Source organism: Acomys minous (genome assembly GCF_964271855.1).
Source record: "Acomys minous genome assembly, chromosome: 7".
Lineage (NCBI taxonomy): Eukaryota > Metazoa > Chordata > Mammalia > Rodentia > Muridae > Acomys > Acomys minous.
This window is the reverse complement of record NC_140488.1, coordinates 53,533,514-53,548,615: the sequence shown is the minus strand read 5'-3', so window position 1 is coordinate 53,548,615 and position 15,102 is coordinate 53,533,514. Positions and strand designations below refer to the sequence as shown.

At 39.8% G+C, this 15,102-nt stretch overlaps 2 pseudogenes across 2 annotated transcripts in view; both read right to left on the bottom strand.

Annotated features, from left to right (window-relative positions):
• Positions 1-2,883: 2,883 nt before the first annotated feature.
• LOC311601185 (thyroid hormone receptor-associated protein 3-like) lies at positions 2,884-4,278 on the bottom strand (annotated as a pseudogene). Its single transcript has one exon. The product of its transcript is annotated as a thyroid hormone receptor-associated protein 3-like (transcript).
• A 60-nt stretch (positions 4,279-4,338) lies between these two features.
• Positions 4,339-15,102, bottom strand: part of LOC311601184 (thyroid hormone receptor-associated protein 3-like) — a 61,526-nt pseudogene continuing 50,762 nt past the window's right edge. The window contains exons 3-4 of the transcript in view: positions 4,576-5,608; positions 4,339-4,544 (exon numbers count right to left, since the gene is read on the bottom strand). The product of the transcript in view is annotated as a thyroid hormone receptor-associated protein 3-like (transcript). The remainder of the gene's footprint in view (positions 4,545-4,575; positions 5,609-15,102) is intronic.

Here is a 15,102-nt window from a genome sequence, read left to right as displayed (position 1 = left end):
AACTGAATACTACTCAATTCCTTTCTTTTGACTGTCCCCTGTCACAACCAAACAAGTTGTTATATATAATAAAGTAATGAAAAGATTGCCATAAACAATTGGTAATCTTCTGTGAAAACATGCCTGCACTGTAAACAAATTTGACTGTTGCTCTCTATTATAAGTACAAAAGATGAAAGAACTCAATAAAGGCTTCTATTTAATTACTGTTACACTTTTGAGAATGTAGTTCTCAATTCCTTTTGTTTCATGCAAATAGGCTTTATATAACGGCTACCTTTCTCATGGCCAGTAGCTGGATCCCTTTTAATTTTACTGATCAGATAAGAACCATTATTTTAAAATGCAATTTCATTTGCCTTTTTCCTTTCTTTTTCATTGGGATATAAGATATCTTAGTATTACTTTTAGCTGCTTTAATTTTCTTACAGCTATTATGGCAATTGGATTTTATTTAAAATTAAAAATATTTCCTCTCAAAACCCAAAGTATATATAGAGTAAAGAAATTTGAATATACAAGAGACTCAGGAATCTTGAAACTACACTTTTATTTTTCTTGTTGAGATGGTAAAATTATGTTAGAGTCCAGGAACACGTATAGGAAATTATATATCCATATGAGCTGAGCACTGTGCTACCAATAAGTTGAGAATGTCCAATCAATGTGGACAGAAACTGCTTGATTCTTCTGTCCAAATTAACATTTCTGTTTTCCAAAAGAAAAAAATTTCTCTATGAGACAACCTCTCATTATTTAACCCAGGTTGGCCTTCAACTTGTGAACCTCCTGCTTTAGGTTCTGCAGTTCAGGGGTTACATGTCTGTGTGGTCATGTGTCTTTCAAATCCTTTTTTAAAAGATAAGATATGAGAAATATCTTTGATTTCAGAAACAAAGCCCCCAGTTACTTTTAATTTTTAATAACAAAACCAATACTGATCTGTAACTCTTTTTCTCCTTGGGAAATTCAAGTGTGGAATGAGACTAAAGAAATAGCAATTTCATGTGAGCTGATAATTTCTTAAAAAATCTGTGTTTTCATTATGTTGATTAGAATATTGATGAATCAAATCCACATGACTAATCATGAGTGCCCAGGTCTATATTTATACATACCATTCTCCTTAAAGGGAAATTGAATTCCTTGACAAATTTGGGTTTGAAGAATACACAATACAGTGTACTATTAAAAAGCCGACTGTTGTATGAGAAAGAAGTCCTCAGAGAATTGTATGAAAATGCCAGGAAGTCAAGTGAAAGAAACACTTGTACTGGCCATGCTTAGAGGGATTTCAGTATAATAAATAGATTAACCATGGCAGTGTATAGGCCATTTATAATTTGTGTTCTGAAAACTCTATTTGGTTCCATGCTTCTCCTTTTAATTGGGCTGTTTTGTTTTGCTCTGTTTTGTTTTTACTTGATGTTTATTTTTATGAGTTCTTTGTGTATTTTAGACACTAATCCTCTGTCAGAGGTATAGCTGGCAAGAATAGACATCTTCTTCATTTGATTGTCTGGAAGCTGTTAGTTTCATGATACCCCATTTGTCAATTGTTGGTCTTAGTTCTTGAGCTACCATAGTCCTTTCCCACAAGTCCTTGATTCTATTTGTTGAGTTGAACTCCCTATTTCCTTATAACAGATAGAGATTTTTTTCATTTATTGGAGGAGTTGAAACAAAAATTTAAGTGTGTTTTTCTTTTCTCCCTAAACATGAATCATTCAAGTAAAACCAATTTAGCCATAGAAATTAGCAAAGTAAGGGGAAGTAAGCACAACAATTCAAGAGCAAAGGCTAAGGGATGAGGAGTGTGCAATTGGTAGAGAACATAGGCACAGATGTGGTGTTTCTCCTGCTTGCAATCTCTCCAAACATCTGAAAATGTTTCAACTCAAAATTTAGGAGTTTAAAAGAAAAAAATGGGGGGGGGGGAAACAAACCCCAAACTCACAACCCCACAAACTACCCAACCATAACCGCTATCCTTAATCGATCGTAGGAGTTTCTTCTCATTTTATAAAAAGATTAATAAAAAATATTCGAAAACATTATCTTCCCATCTTTTATTTGTAAAGATAATAGAATTCAGAAGTTTCTTAGAAAACAGACCAGAAACTGCCCTCCAGTTTCTACTCCCTTTGCTGAGGACGAGCAGGACTACAAAGTTTGGGATACTGGAGCTGCTGGTGGAGAATGGGATGTCCAGCCCAGAAGAAATCAGACAAGAGCAGGTGCATGGGGAAGCTGGGAGCATGGCTGTGTAGAAAGGGTGGTCAGAAAGGCTCTAAACTCCCCCTAACATGCAAAAACTGTTTTTACAACGATCCAAGCAGTTTGGTACCAAACTGAGATGAATATTTCAATGTTTATTCACATGCTTTGTTTTCTCTTAAGAATCAAAGTTGCCCAAATTAAACCTTTCTGCTATTATAGCTACATAGTCATTAAAAAGGAAGGAAAAGATAAAATATATAAGGGCTTCAAAAAAATTGGGATAGGAAAATATTGAAACTTAGCTCCAAAGGAAATGAAATTTTAAAAACTTGGTTTATATTGGGGGAAGGGACACAAAAACAGAAAAACCAAGCATCAGCAAGCATCATTCTCTCTGCCATGCCCTTACGCCACACACCAACAACTGAGAAACAGCAGGACCCCAGTGTGTTGTGGTCTGCTCAAGACATGGATCTGATCCTAAGTTCTGTGCCAGAGTTCTCTGTGCAGTGGGACAGCACACAGGCATACTCTGTTGTCATCGGGTTCTGTGTGGCAGGCGGGTTGTGGGGTGGGGTTTTCAGGATCCACCGGCCTTTCCCAGTGCCTTTCTCTTCTGGGCCAGGGCTCCATCAAGACTGGTTCCTACACAACTGTGGGTTGTTAACTGTGCCCTTCTCTGTTCTCTGTGCCACTCTCATCATCTTCAATTGCTCCTTCCTCTCCACTGAACTTGTCATGGGCCCACTTGGGGCTGGCACTGGATTTAGGGAAGATGAACCGACAATGATCCTAGAGGAAGGAAGGCTCCTTGGCCACAGCCTCTGCTCATCTACTTATCACTGCCCTCCCCTTCCTGGTCATCCTGCAAGTGATACTTCTTGCTTTTGTGCGTGTGATCTGGATACCATTCCTCTTCCCGGGTTCTCTTTTGAAAATCATTGTTGCTGCTGTTAGTGAGCTCTTCCCTCTCCTCTGCTTCTTCAAGGTACTCCTCCGCTTTGTCAGAATGAGACGACTGGGAAGAGGAAGAGGTGGACCTAGAGGGTCTCTCCCTCTGTGGTGCTTCTGCTTCATTGATCCTTTGTGGATTTTCCCTGTTTTCTCAGTAGAATTTTCTCTTGAGTGGCTAGAGTCTCAGGAACCCACAGGCTCTCTTGATTTACCTAGCTTATGATCTCTCTCTCTCTCTCTCTCTCTCTCTCTCTCTCTCTCTCTCTCTGTCATTTTTTTGACATTCAATATCAAGGTGAAGATCAACAGGATCATTATTGCGTTTTCCCTTCAGCCTTGTAGCCAGCTTCCTGGCGACTTTTCAATTTCTCATGAGTCAAACCATGTTTTCTGAATGTACTGGGGGAAATGTCTATCCTCCTGTGTATCTCTGGGCTTTTCTTGTTCCTTAGCTGCTTCTTGTTCCTTTCCTCTCTTTAGGGTGTTTAATAAAGTGTTCATGCAATGTCTTTCTGGAGGACCCAAAGTGATGCGCTTTAACACGATGAACGATCGTCACTATGTGCTGGGCAAACAGTTTTGAGGGGCTGCGCTGAGACTGAGCTGATTGTATGTGCTGGAAAATGGAATTCCTGTTCCTTTTTGGTGCTATGGACTAGATCCCAACAACATTTTCATTCCTGGGTCAATAAGCCACTGAGTCATGCAAGATCCTCATCAAAGGAGTCCATCCTGATATTGACCTGGGCCTCCCGAGTAATGGAAAAGGAAGACTTCTCTTAGGAAAGTCTCCTTTGTTTCCTAGCTTGTTATGGCTCTCAGAGTTCTTCCTTCGGGGAGGTGATGAGCTTTTCTTCTGGACTGCCTTGCAGGCAGTCACCTGATAGTTCTTTGCTGGCACAAAGCCCCTTGTACCCACTCTCACTCCTCTTGGCCCCTCCATCCTCTGTCTTTCTGTATCTCATGTAAAAGGCTTCTCCTCCAGCTCCTCTGCTTTTCCTTCCCTATATGCACCAGGCTCTCCCAGTTGCCGGACATCTCTTCTTCCTGGTTTTCATTTGCACCAGCAATGACTTTAGACATAAATTTCAATGACTTAGACATAAATTTAGGCTCATCATAAACTCAGGTTCTGTCCTCCACAGTGCGTTTTCCTTATCTTGCTCATGTATCTCCTTCTTGTGGAAGTAAGCCAGCCATCTTTTTCTCAAAGTCATCAGGGTCCTTATACCTTTTGGGTTTCATCTTTATAGCAATATCAGAGAAGCCCCCTTTCTCTTTCAGCTTTTCTTTATTGATATTTGTTTCTGCTCCTTATCTTTCCTAGTCTGTGTCTTCTGCTATTTCAAATACCTTTTTGTGAATGCTGCCTTCCTGCTCCCCCGACCCCTGCCCTCCCACGCCCCACGTAGCAATCTCCTCCTTCTGAGATGAACCATATGCAGAGCCAGTGGCTGGTGGACTCTTACCCACAGGGAGCTTTTGGGATGGACTCAAAGACCTAGAGTCATGGTTGAACTGACTTTGGTGCTTTCTAGGCTGATATCTAGCACCACCTGACATAGATGAGTCAGCCCATCTGGAAAACATAGAAAGCAGGAGGCTAGGTATTGGCCTGGGGCTAGGGCGTGGTGACCTTTGCCTAACTACCACAGACTAGAGGGGGCTTTTGAGACCTGGGCTTCTCTCCAGGTGACTCAGATCAGAAACTGAGCCCCATGCTGCAGAACCAATGCCATAGGTGATGGTATCTGGCCATGGCTGTGAGCTCTCAGACCCTTTTATATCTTGAGAAGTGCCTCCAGAGAACGTCTGCCCCTTTGCCTCATGCCCCTGCTTATCACTAGCTGCCTAAGATGGCCGGCTATCCTTAGAAGATGACTTTTTCTTTTTTGTAGACTTGCCCTTAGATGACTCAACTCTGCTGTGGTTAGAGGATGAATGGGAGGATGAGGATCCTCTTGACCCATCAAAGGATGACTTGTCAGAGTTCTTAGGAATGGCTCCTGGACCGTGGTGAGGGGGACCTTCTCTTTGGGCAAACAGGATCAAGAAAGGCCCCGATGAGGGCTGTCTGTATACTTGCTGGTATTTCTGTCAATTGGAACAGTAGTTGCCATAGTCACCTCTATTACACTGGCCCCACGAATAAAAGCCTGGGTTTCTCCCATGAAAACAATAAGGCCTCCAGTAGCCTCTGTTGTGACCTTGGAAATCTCAATTCTGATACACTCTGGGATGATTCCTTTCTCTGTTATGAGTTGCGCTACTTTGAACGAGCTATGGATAGGCATCCGCACCGAGACTTTGAAAACAAATGAGACTGAGATCTGGATGCAGATCTTGAGGAAGAAGAGCACGACCCAGACTTGGATTTGTCTTTTGTTTTTTGTTTTTTGTTTTTGACATCTTTGAAGAGATTACACCTGGCTGGCTAAAGTGACCACAGCTGCAGTTTCACAACCACACAACCGGCCAGAACCTTACCCCTGCCTGACAGTGCCTAAACATTACTGGAAAAATATCAGTTGATATAATTTTAAAGTATTGCCCTGAATATTAATCACTGATTTCAAAGACGAAATGTAACTTTAAAATGCACAAAAGTAGGATTTAAACCGGGATTTTAATATTTAGATAGATTTAAACATTTGGGACAGGAACACTATGAAGGTATCCTGACTAATCTCAGTCTAAGATTATTGAATAGAGAAATGCTTTTATTTTCATAAATAGCTTTCGTTTTTAATCTAATATTTAATTGATTTTACTTTTATTCAATAATTTATTTAGTCACTTTACAGCCTGAACACAGACACCTCCCTTCTCCCAGTCCTACCCTCACATCTTCCTTGTTACTTAGCTTTTTTAGATCTGTAGTACAGTTATTCTGTATTATGTGGCTAATGTCCACTTGTGAGTATATACCATGTGTGTCTTTCTGGGTCTGGATTACCTCACTAAAGATGATCCTTTCTAGTTCCATCTATTTGCGTGCAAACTTTCTGAAGGAAATAATAGTAATAAATCATAATGTGCATTTATATTATAGATGAAACACAAAGGAGAATACATAAAACAAGATATATGCTGGGATGCAGAGAACACATTGGCAATTTTAGAAGACATTGTTAACATAATTATTAAACCTTATGGCATATAAATGGGTGCTCCCTTTGTCATATTAAAATAGTATATATACATTACATACACTCTACTATATATATGAATGTGAGATCCAAGCTCTGAATCCAGGAACAGAGGAGGTTCATAAGAGGCCAGGAGATTAATGAGGATTTGAGGAATGTAGAAAGATAAAACATACTTAATTTACCACAAGAGCCTCTAGGAAAACAATGTCTTACAAGCATCCAGGCATATATATGCCTGTACATGTGGGTTGCACACAAGATAGCACAGACACACATTCAGATTTACACACAGATAAACTCACAGGCCTACAGGCAAAAATGTAGGCAAGCTTGTGAAGGCCCGCATTTCTGACCTCAAGTCTATATTACACAAAACCAACCAGAAAAGTGGCATTCTACCAGGAACTGTATATCAAATAAACCAGTGTTTACTTTTGGTGTTCTAGATATCCTGTGTCAGCCATGTCGGGGTGACTCATAGTTCTTCAGAAGTGCTGAGGTACTTTCTTGGCTCATGCCAGATATCTGTAGTAGTGCCATGTGGTCTAAATATAAACCTAATGGCCCTCTCTTCTCTACAAAATGACACATTTAATAATAAATATAAATAATTGTGAGAAAATATCAAGTGGACGAGTTCACAAAATAAAAGCAGGCAATAATTATAAAGAAAAGTTTATAGAGAAACTATACCATTTTCAAGTACATGTAGACATTTATAAATATTTCTTTTAATATATTTCATACTTATGGCAACTTACTTTCATAAACTAAAGGGCAACATATAAAAATGTATATTACATGAAATTTTGATGTCATTCTGCCCAAACATTCCAAATGTATTTTGTTTTGTTTTGCTTTTTGAGACCCCATCTTATGTATACCAAGCTGGCTCCTAACTCTCCAGCCTGATTCAGCTTTTCAAGTGCTGAAATTAAAGTGATGAGTCTCTATTCTTGCCTGACAGCCATTTTTATAAGCTGATCACTATGCCAGATACTCTCAGTACACCCTGGAAAAAATCAATCTCTCACCAAGCAACATTAAAGTACTCTTTATAATATCTTGTTCATTTATCAGGAAAAATAAAGCCCTTATGGCCTTACTTCATGATTTACATTGCACACTCCTGATGATTTATTTCATTCATTCGTTCGTTTGTTTATTATACACTTTACATCCTGGTCATAGCTACATCCCTGTTCTCCTCCCAGTCCAACCATCCTTCACTCTCCCCCATCTCCCCTCCCCTATTCTGCAGGAAAGGGGAGCACCCCTTCCCATTCACTCCAGCTCATCCAGCCACATCAGCAGTGTTCCTGCCCTATTCACATGTGGCCTGGCTAGGCAGTCCTACCAGGGGCATACAGGGTCCTTGCCAGAGACAAAACTCACTCCCTCTACCAGAGGATCCACATAAGTCTTGAGTTATCCATTGGCTACTTATGTGTAGGGTACTAGGTCCAGTCCATGCATGGTCCTAGGTTGGTGCTTCAGCCTCAGCAAACTCCTCTGAACCCTGGCTAGTTGTGTCTGTTGTTCTACTTGTGAAGCTCCTGTCAGCTTCAAGTCCTTTTTTCTTCCCTCCACTTTTCTATCAGACTCCCTAAACATCACCCAATGTTTGGCTGTGAATCTCCACATATGTTTGAAACATTTGTTGTGTGGAGACTCTCACAGGACAACTCTGTTAGCCTCCTTTATGCAAGCATACCAGAGTATCCTTAATAGTGTTAGGGATTAGCCTTCTCCCATGGGGTGGGTATTGGGTTGGGCCAGGCATTTGTTGGATATTCACTTAATCTCTGCTCTATCTTTATCCTTGCATGTCTTGCAGGCAGGGTAAATTTTGGGTCAAAGTTTTGGTGGGAGGGTTGGGGTTCCCCTCCTCTACCAGACCTGTCTAGCTAGATGGTGTCCTCTTCAGAAACTAGGGCCCCTGCTACTAGAAGTCTCTGCCAGAATCCCCCTCATATTCTTCCAGGAGCCTACCATGGCCTAAGTCTCTAGCTTGTCACAGAGATGCTACCACCCACAGTTTCTGTTTTGTCTGCAGGTCTTCTGTCCTCCTGCCCCTGTTCTCCCCAGGTCTGATCTCTGCCCTCATATCTCTCTCCAATCCCTCTCCTACATTGATATCTTTCTTCTACCACTACCTCTATCTTTTCTGTTTATTGTTCTGAGTGATATTTTAGCATTCTCCCTTGGATTGTCCTTGTTTCTTTTCTTCTTTGGGTCTGTGCATTTTAGTATGTTTATCCTATACCATATGGCTAAATTCCACTTCTAAGTGAGTATATAACATATGTGTCTTTCTGAGTGTGAGTTATCTCATTCAGGATGATATTTTTCTGATCCATCAATTTCATTTGCCCTCAAATTCTCTTTTCTCCAGGGAGTCTACCCTTGCTCCAGTATTGAGAGGAGTGCAGAGTGCTCAAAGTTTGTGCCTTCCGAACCAGGGGTTGTCTGGCTGCAATAAGGGGAAAGCCTGATACTCCTGGGTTGTTCCCTTCAGTCCATTTCCCAGCCTCTGCTTCTCTGCTCTTTAGACATGGTACATACTGGGTGCTGCCATCTTGTCCCTTGTCCCTCTTTAGGCTATTTTTAAGCTTTAATAGATTATTATTGTATCTTTGTGTCTCTCTCCAGTTTGAGGGACAGTGTTTTGTACCATGAGTTCAATACTCTGATGCATTAAAGATATATCACTGATTTTAAGTTTATTCAGCTTTTGCCTCATTATAAGGACAAGAGTTGTAACTTTTTAGCTCTTTCATGGTGCGCTGAATTGCATAAAATATTAATTTTATTTTAATTGAGTAAAAAAGGAAAATTTCAGATTCATAATTATTATAATGTGAGATTCTTACTGAGAAAATAAATGGCTATATGGATGCTTCACTCCATTTAAAAATAAACAATAAACTGTCATCTATATCTTTGTGTGATAGCAAGCCTCCAAAACCATTTCCAAATATTCTCCTGTCTCGATTTTAACTCCTATTTATTTTTTTAACTAACTGAATACAGATGACTTTTTAATATGTAAAATCTTAGGAAAATAACAATGTGTGAATTGTGAGGATGTTTATAAAAGACATTGTAGTTTCTCTTAATTTACTTTCCTTGGGGAGAGATGGCTGTCATCATGAAAAGACTCCACCAGTTTCAATGTTAGGTGATAAGGGATTGAGTTTATTTACCAAACACCATTAACTTGTTTAAATAAGTTACCTTGGAAAATGAATATGTAAGGCACAATCGACCATCTAGAAAACTTCAGACAGAATGATAACTAAAACATCATGAGAAACCCAGGGCCCAATAAGTGAGTTGAGCCATTTCCAGATTCTAGAGTCACAGAAAGAATATACAGATTATGATAAGGTGTTAAGTTTTTGGTAAAATTTGGTGCTAAGTTCTTGTGAAATTTTTAACACAACTATAGAGTACTTTATATTGTCATGTATTTTTGAACTTCTAGTTTGACTATCTGTATTCATGGACATGCCCTATTGTCCTAATATATGAGTCCATAAACTCTTCTGTCAAGTACATTGACATTTCTTAGAATCTTGTAATTGATATGGTTTCTGTATTATTTATAGATAGTGAATTCTGGGATGAATAATTTCTACTGCTGGAGTCCATCTGGATCAAAGGAAGGAAGAGATCTGATTTATTTTTTCTTAATATGAGTGAATAGATTCATCATATGCTATTTGTATGTTTTATGACATGAATGAAATGTTCCAGGCCCTCTCTTTCTTTAATCCTCCCGTGTCTTTATGAAGGGAATGACTATAAACTGCCTGAGTTCCAAATTTAGAAGTATGGCTTCAACTTGACTTGCTTAACCAAGTCCCAATATGCTAAACTTTGAATTTAAGCCCTACCGTTATTCAGTATGTGATTTTGAGTAACTGATCTAGATTCTTTCAGCTGGGCTTTCAACTGTAAAATATGGATAGATTTTACTTTCTTGACTTATGGGGGGAATAAGATCAGATATGTAAGGTTTGTAGCCCAATGTATGGCTCATAAAAAGCACTCACATATGATTAGTCCTCTTTCTTTCCTTGCAATCTGCCTCTTACATGTATCATTCATATCTATGATATAACTTCCCTTTTGATTTTATTACCTTGGTACAAAGTGAGGGTTTTATATATATATTATTCCCATTCGTTCATTCATTGTTTATTTAATCACTTTACAGTGAGATCCCAGCCCCCCTCCTTCCTCTCCTCTAAGTTCCACCCTCACACTCCTTTCTGACCATTTCCCCCATCTCCTCCTCAGAGAAGGGGGGAGCCCAAAGGGTACCAACCCACCCTGGCACCTCAAATCTCAGTAGGACAAAGCACATAATCTCCCACTGAGGCTTGACAAGGCAGGCCAGCTAAGGGAAAGGATATCTAAAAGCAGGATATAGAGTCAGAGAAAGCCCCTATTCCCATTGCAAGGGTACTCACAAGATGACCAAGCTGCACATCTGCTACATATATGTAAAGGTTCTGAGTCCAGCCCATGCAGGCTCTTTAGACTGAGGTTCAGCCTTTGTAAGACCCGAAGTACAAGGATAAAGACAAAGCATAGATTGAAGAAACAGCCAACCAATGACTGGTCCAACTTCAGACTCACCTATGGGAAAGAGCCAACCTCTGACACTACTAATGATACTCTATGATATTGCAGACAGGAGCCCAGCATAGCTGTCTTCTAAGGGGCTTCATCCAACAGTTGATGGAAATGGATGATGAGAACCAAAGCCATACAATAGGCCAAGCTTCTGGAGTTTTATGGAAGAGTGGGAGGAAGGATTGAGGGAGCTAGATGGGTCATGGGCACCAAAAGAAGACAGCTGAAAGATGGAACAGTAGAAGAACTCAGTGCATATAGGTGAGTAGGAACCATCTGACTAAAATCTTTAATGCTAAAATAATATTCTCCATATTCGATCCAATGTATTTTTTTTTTTTTTACAAAACTTAAAATTTCCTTTTACTTACCTCTGCTCATTCAAAATTTAAATTAAGAGCTCCTCACCATACATTAAGAGCTTAGTGAGTATGACTTTTACAGAAAACAGTTGCCCAAATCTTGGTCTCCTTTTTAATATGCAAACAACAATCCCCTAATGCAGTTTATGCTTTGGGTTCACAATGTATAGATGTATTTGGATGCTATTTTTTAAAAGGAATATTGGACTGATAATAGAGCTAATTTAGTAGGGTGCTTGCCTAGCAAGAGTGAAGTCCTGGGTTTGTTCCCCAGCACACAAGAACCAGGCTTGGTGGTATACCAACAGCCATGCCAATATTCAGGAAGCACAATTCAGAAATACAAAAAGTTCAAGTGCATCTTCCACTACATCAACAGGAAGAAGTTAGCATGGGACATATGAGATCCTGTCTCAAAAATTTGAAGAAAGATTTGTTATTTTTATTTAGTTATTATCCATCTTGTTTTATCTGATCATAATACATTACATTAGTAGGCATCTCATTTTATATAGCATACAATTCTGATAGAGCCCTCGCTGACAGGACTCTTTCTCTCACTGCATGGGTGGGTACATAACCCCCCCCAAAGGACTATCAAGTCTTTCTTAATACGAATTTGACTGTTGAGTGAATGTCCATTGACACATAGAAATGAAGGCAATTGACTGTAGAATATCAGACGTGAATACACTGGAGATTGAGGGTACTGGAGTAACTATACCTAAGGTATTATAAGTTTAGGTGGCTTGGCTTCTATGTGCTTAGATGATTCTCAAGACAATAAATTCTAATGAAGAACAGAAAATTGCTCCCTTGTGCCACCTGTTAGGGATGTAAATGTCAAAAAATGTTAGTGACATGAGGATCATTACCATGAGATTAATATTTTTTAGTATGGGTATACGGAGATGGCTTAATGGTTAAGAGCACTATCTGATCTTGCAGAGGGCCCAGGTATAAGTTGAGTTCAAAGATGGTAGAGCACAAACATCAATAAATTCAGTTGAATGTCTTCTTCTGGCCTTACCACATGCATGGGGTAAACAACCATTCATGCAAGAAAAACATTCATACAAAAAATACAAATTTTAATTAGCAAAGTCTATTTTTTAATCTAGTATCTGTATAGATTATCGTATTAATTCACTCAACCAATTGTTACTGGTACTTTCTATGTAAGACATAGACAAAATGCATAGAACCAAGGCATATAAGGTTAGTTTTAATACTTTCTGATGGATATTTGGAAACATTTCTGACTTTATTATTAAGACTTATATTCATGAGCATCACAAGTTTTCTCTATAAATATATAAAGCTTGGGTTTTTTTTGTTACAAATTATCTTCATTTGTAAAACCCAAAACGTTCTCATCAGCAATGGGTGACATTTACAATTTGTATATGCTGCAAATATTTTAACTGTGGAACACAAAAAATGTAGACAATTTAAAATAATCTTTTTGTCTAAATTTGTCTCTGCTAATGTGGACAAAACTGTATGTTGAATTAATCAATATGGCTCCAGAAATACAAAGGTAAAAGTGCACATAGAAAAACTAAATTGAAAATAAAAAGATAGCATCCTCCTCTGAACAGCTTACTTATGAATCCTCCACAGACATACATCAAATAGAAAAACAAAACTTTCCCAAAGTCTAATTTTCAAATAATGCAGTTTCGGATTATCCAAGCCAAATTAGTCTGTTATTTCTTTTACATAAAGCAGAGATTAAAAAACATTAACATCATAAAATCAAATTTAGCTAACATGGCAGATTTAACAGGTCACATAGTCTGTGTCTACACGACCTATTTTGTCTTGTGTTTTCTTTGGGATTTGAAAAATAAATGAAGTGTAACTTTATATACACACTTTTTGTTTTGGCCAATTTTCAGTATTTCTTACAGGAATATATAGATGAGTTAAAATAATTTATGACTATGTTTTTAAAATAATTTTATTTATTGAAATTATTATATAATTAAATCATTTCTTCTGCCAAACCCTCCCTTGTAGACCTTTGCTCTCTTTGAAATTAATGGCCTCTTTGTCTTCAATTGTTGCCTGCACAACATGCTCAGTCCACAAAATAGTACCTATATGTGTAAGACTATCTTATAATTTTTGTGCTCCTCTTTCCCTCATTTTATTAACATGGTAAAACTCTGTGTTTGATAGGAAATGGATAAATATGAAAAACTGAAGAAGTATTTCTTTGTGTTGTGGTAACTAGCTTTTTATTATTATAATTTATTCAGATTGCATCCCAATTGTTAAAGCTTCTGTAAGGCAAAAGATGCTGTCAACAGAACAAAACAACAGCCTACAGACTGGGAGATCTTCACCAACCCTACATCTTACAAAGGGCTAATATCCAAAATATATAAAGAAATTAAACACCACCAAACCCAATAACTCAATTAAGAAATAGGGTTCAGAGCTAAACAGAGAATTATCAACAGAGGAATGTCAAGTGACTGAGAAACACTTGAAGAAATGCTCAAGGTCCTTAGTCATCAGGGAAATGCAAATCAAAACAATTCTGAGATTTCATCTCACACCCATCAGAATGGCTAACTTCAAAAACTCAAGTGACAGCATATTTTGGAGTGGAAGAAGTATTTCTTAATGATAATAATTGGCAAGTTATGAAATACCCAATGACTGTCTCATTAGCCTTGATATATATTTTTTTACCAAACTGAAGCCTTTAATGTATATATTTCATTAAATACATTTAGCATTTCTTCTCCCCTCCTTCTCCCCACCCTATCCCCTCCCTCTCCCCACCCTATCCCAGCCTTTTATCTGCCCTATCCTCTCCTCTCTTCCCTATGTCCTTCTTCTCCCTGCCCTTTCTCTGCCCTATTCCCTCCCTCACCCTGTTTTCTCTCCACCCTATCCCCTCTTTCTCTCTACCTTATCTTCTTCTTCTCCCACCCTATCCCCACCTTCTCCCTGCCCTCTCTTCACCCTATTCCCTCCCTCTCCCTGCCCTCTCTTGCACTATCCACTCCTTCTCTCCTCCCTCTCCCTACCTTCTCCCCGTCCTCTCCCCGCCCTCTCCCCACCCTCTTCCTGCCTTCTCCCACCCTATCTCCTCCTTCTCCCTGCCTTCTCCCCTTCCTCTCTCTGCCTTCTCCTCACCTTCTCTCTGCCTTATTTCCTCTTTCTCCTTGCCCTATTCCCTGCCTTCTCTCAGCCCTCTTCCACCTTCTCTCTGTCCTAGTCCCTCCCTCTCCCTCCCTCTCTCCATCCCATCCCCATCTTCTCCCCTACCTATCCCCACCTTCTCTCTTCCCTATCCCCGCCCTATCCCATCCTTCTCCCCGCTCTCTGCCCTATCCCCACCTTCTCCCGACCCTCTGCTCACCCTATCCCCTCCCTCTCCTTGCCCTCTCCCCTCCCTCTCCCCACCCTCTCCTTGCCTTTTCCCCACCCTATCTCCTCCTTCTCTCTGCTTTCTCCCCACCCTCTCTCTGCCTTCTCCCCACCTTCTTCCCGCTCTATCCCCACCTTCTCCCTGCCCTATCTCCTCCTTCTCCCCGGCCTATCCCTGCCTTCTCTCAGCCCTCTCCCCACCTTTTCTTTGTCCTATCCCCTCCCTCTCCCCACCTTCTCCCTGCCCCTCCCTACCTTCTACCGGCCCTACTTCACCCTTTTCCCCACCCTCTTCCCACCTTCTCCCTGTTCTATTCCCTCCATATCTCCACCTTCTCCCCGCCCTCTCCCCACCTTCTCCCTACCCTACCCCTACCCCATTC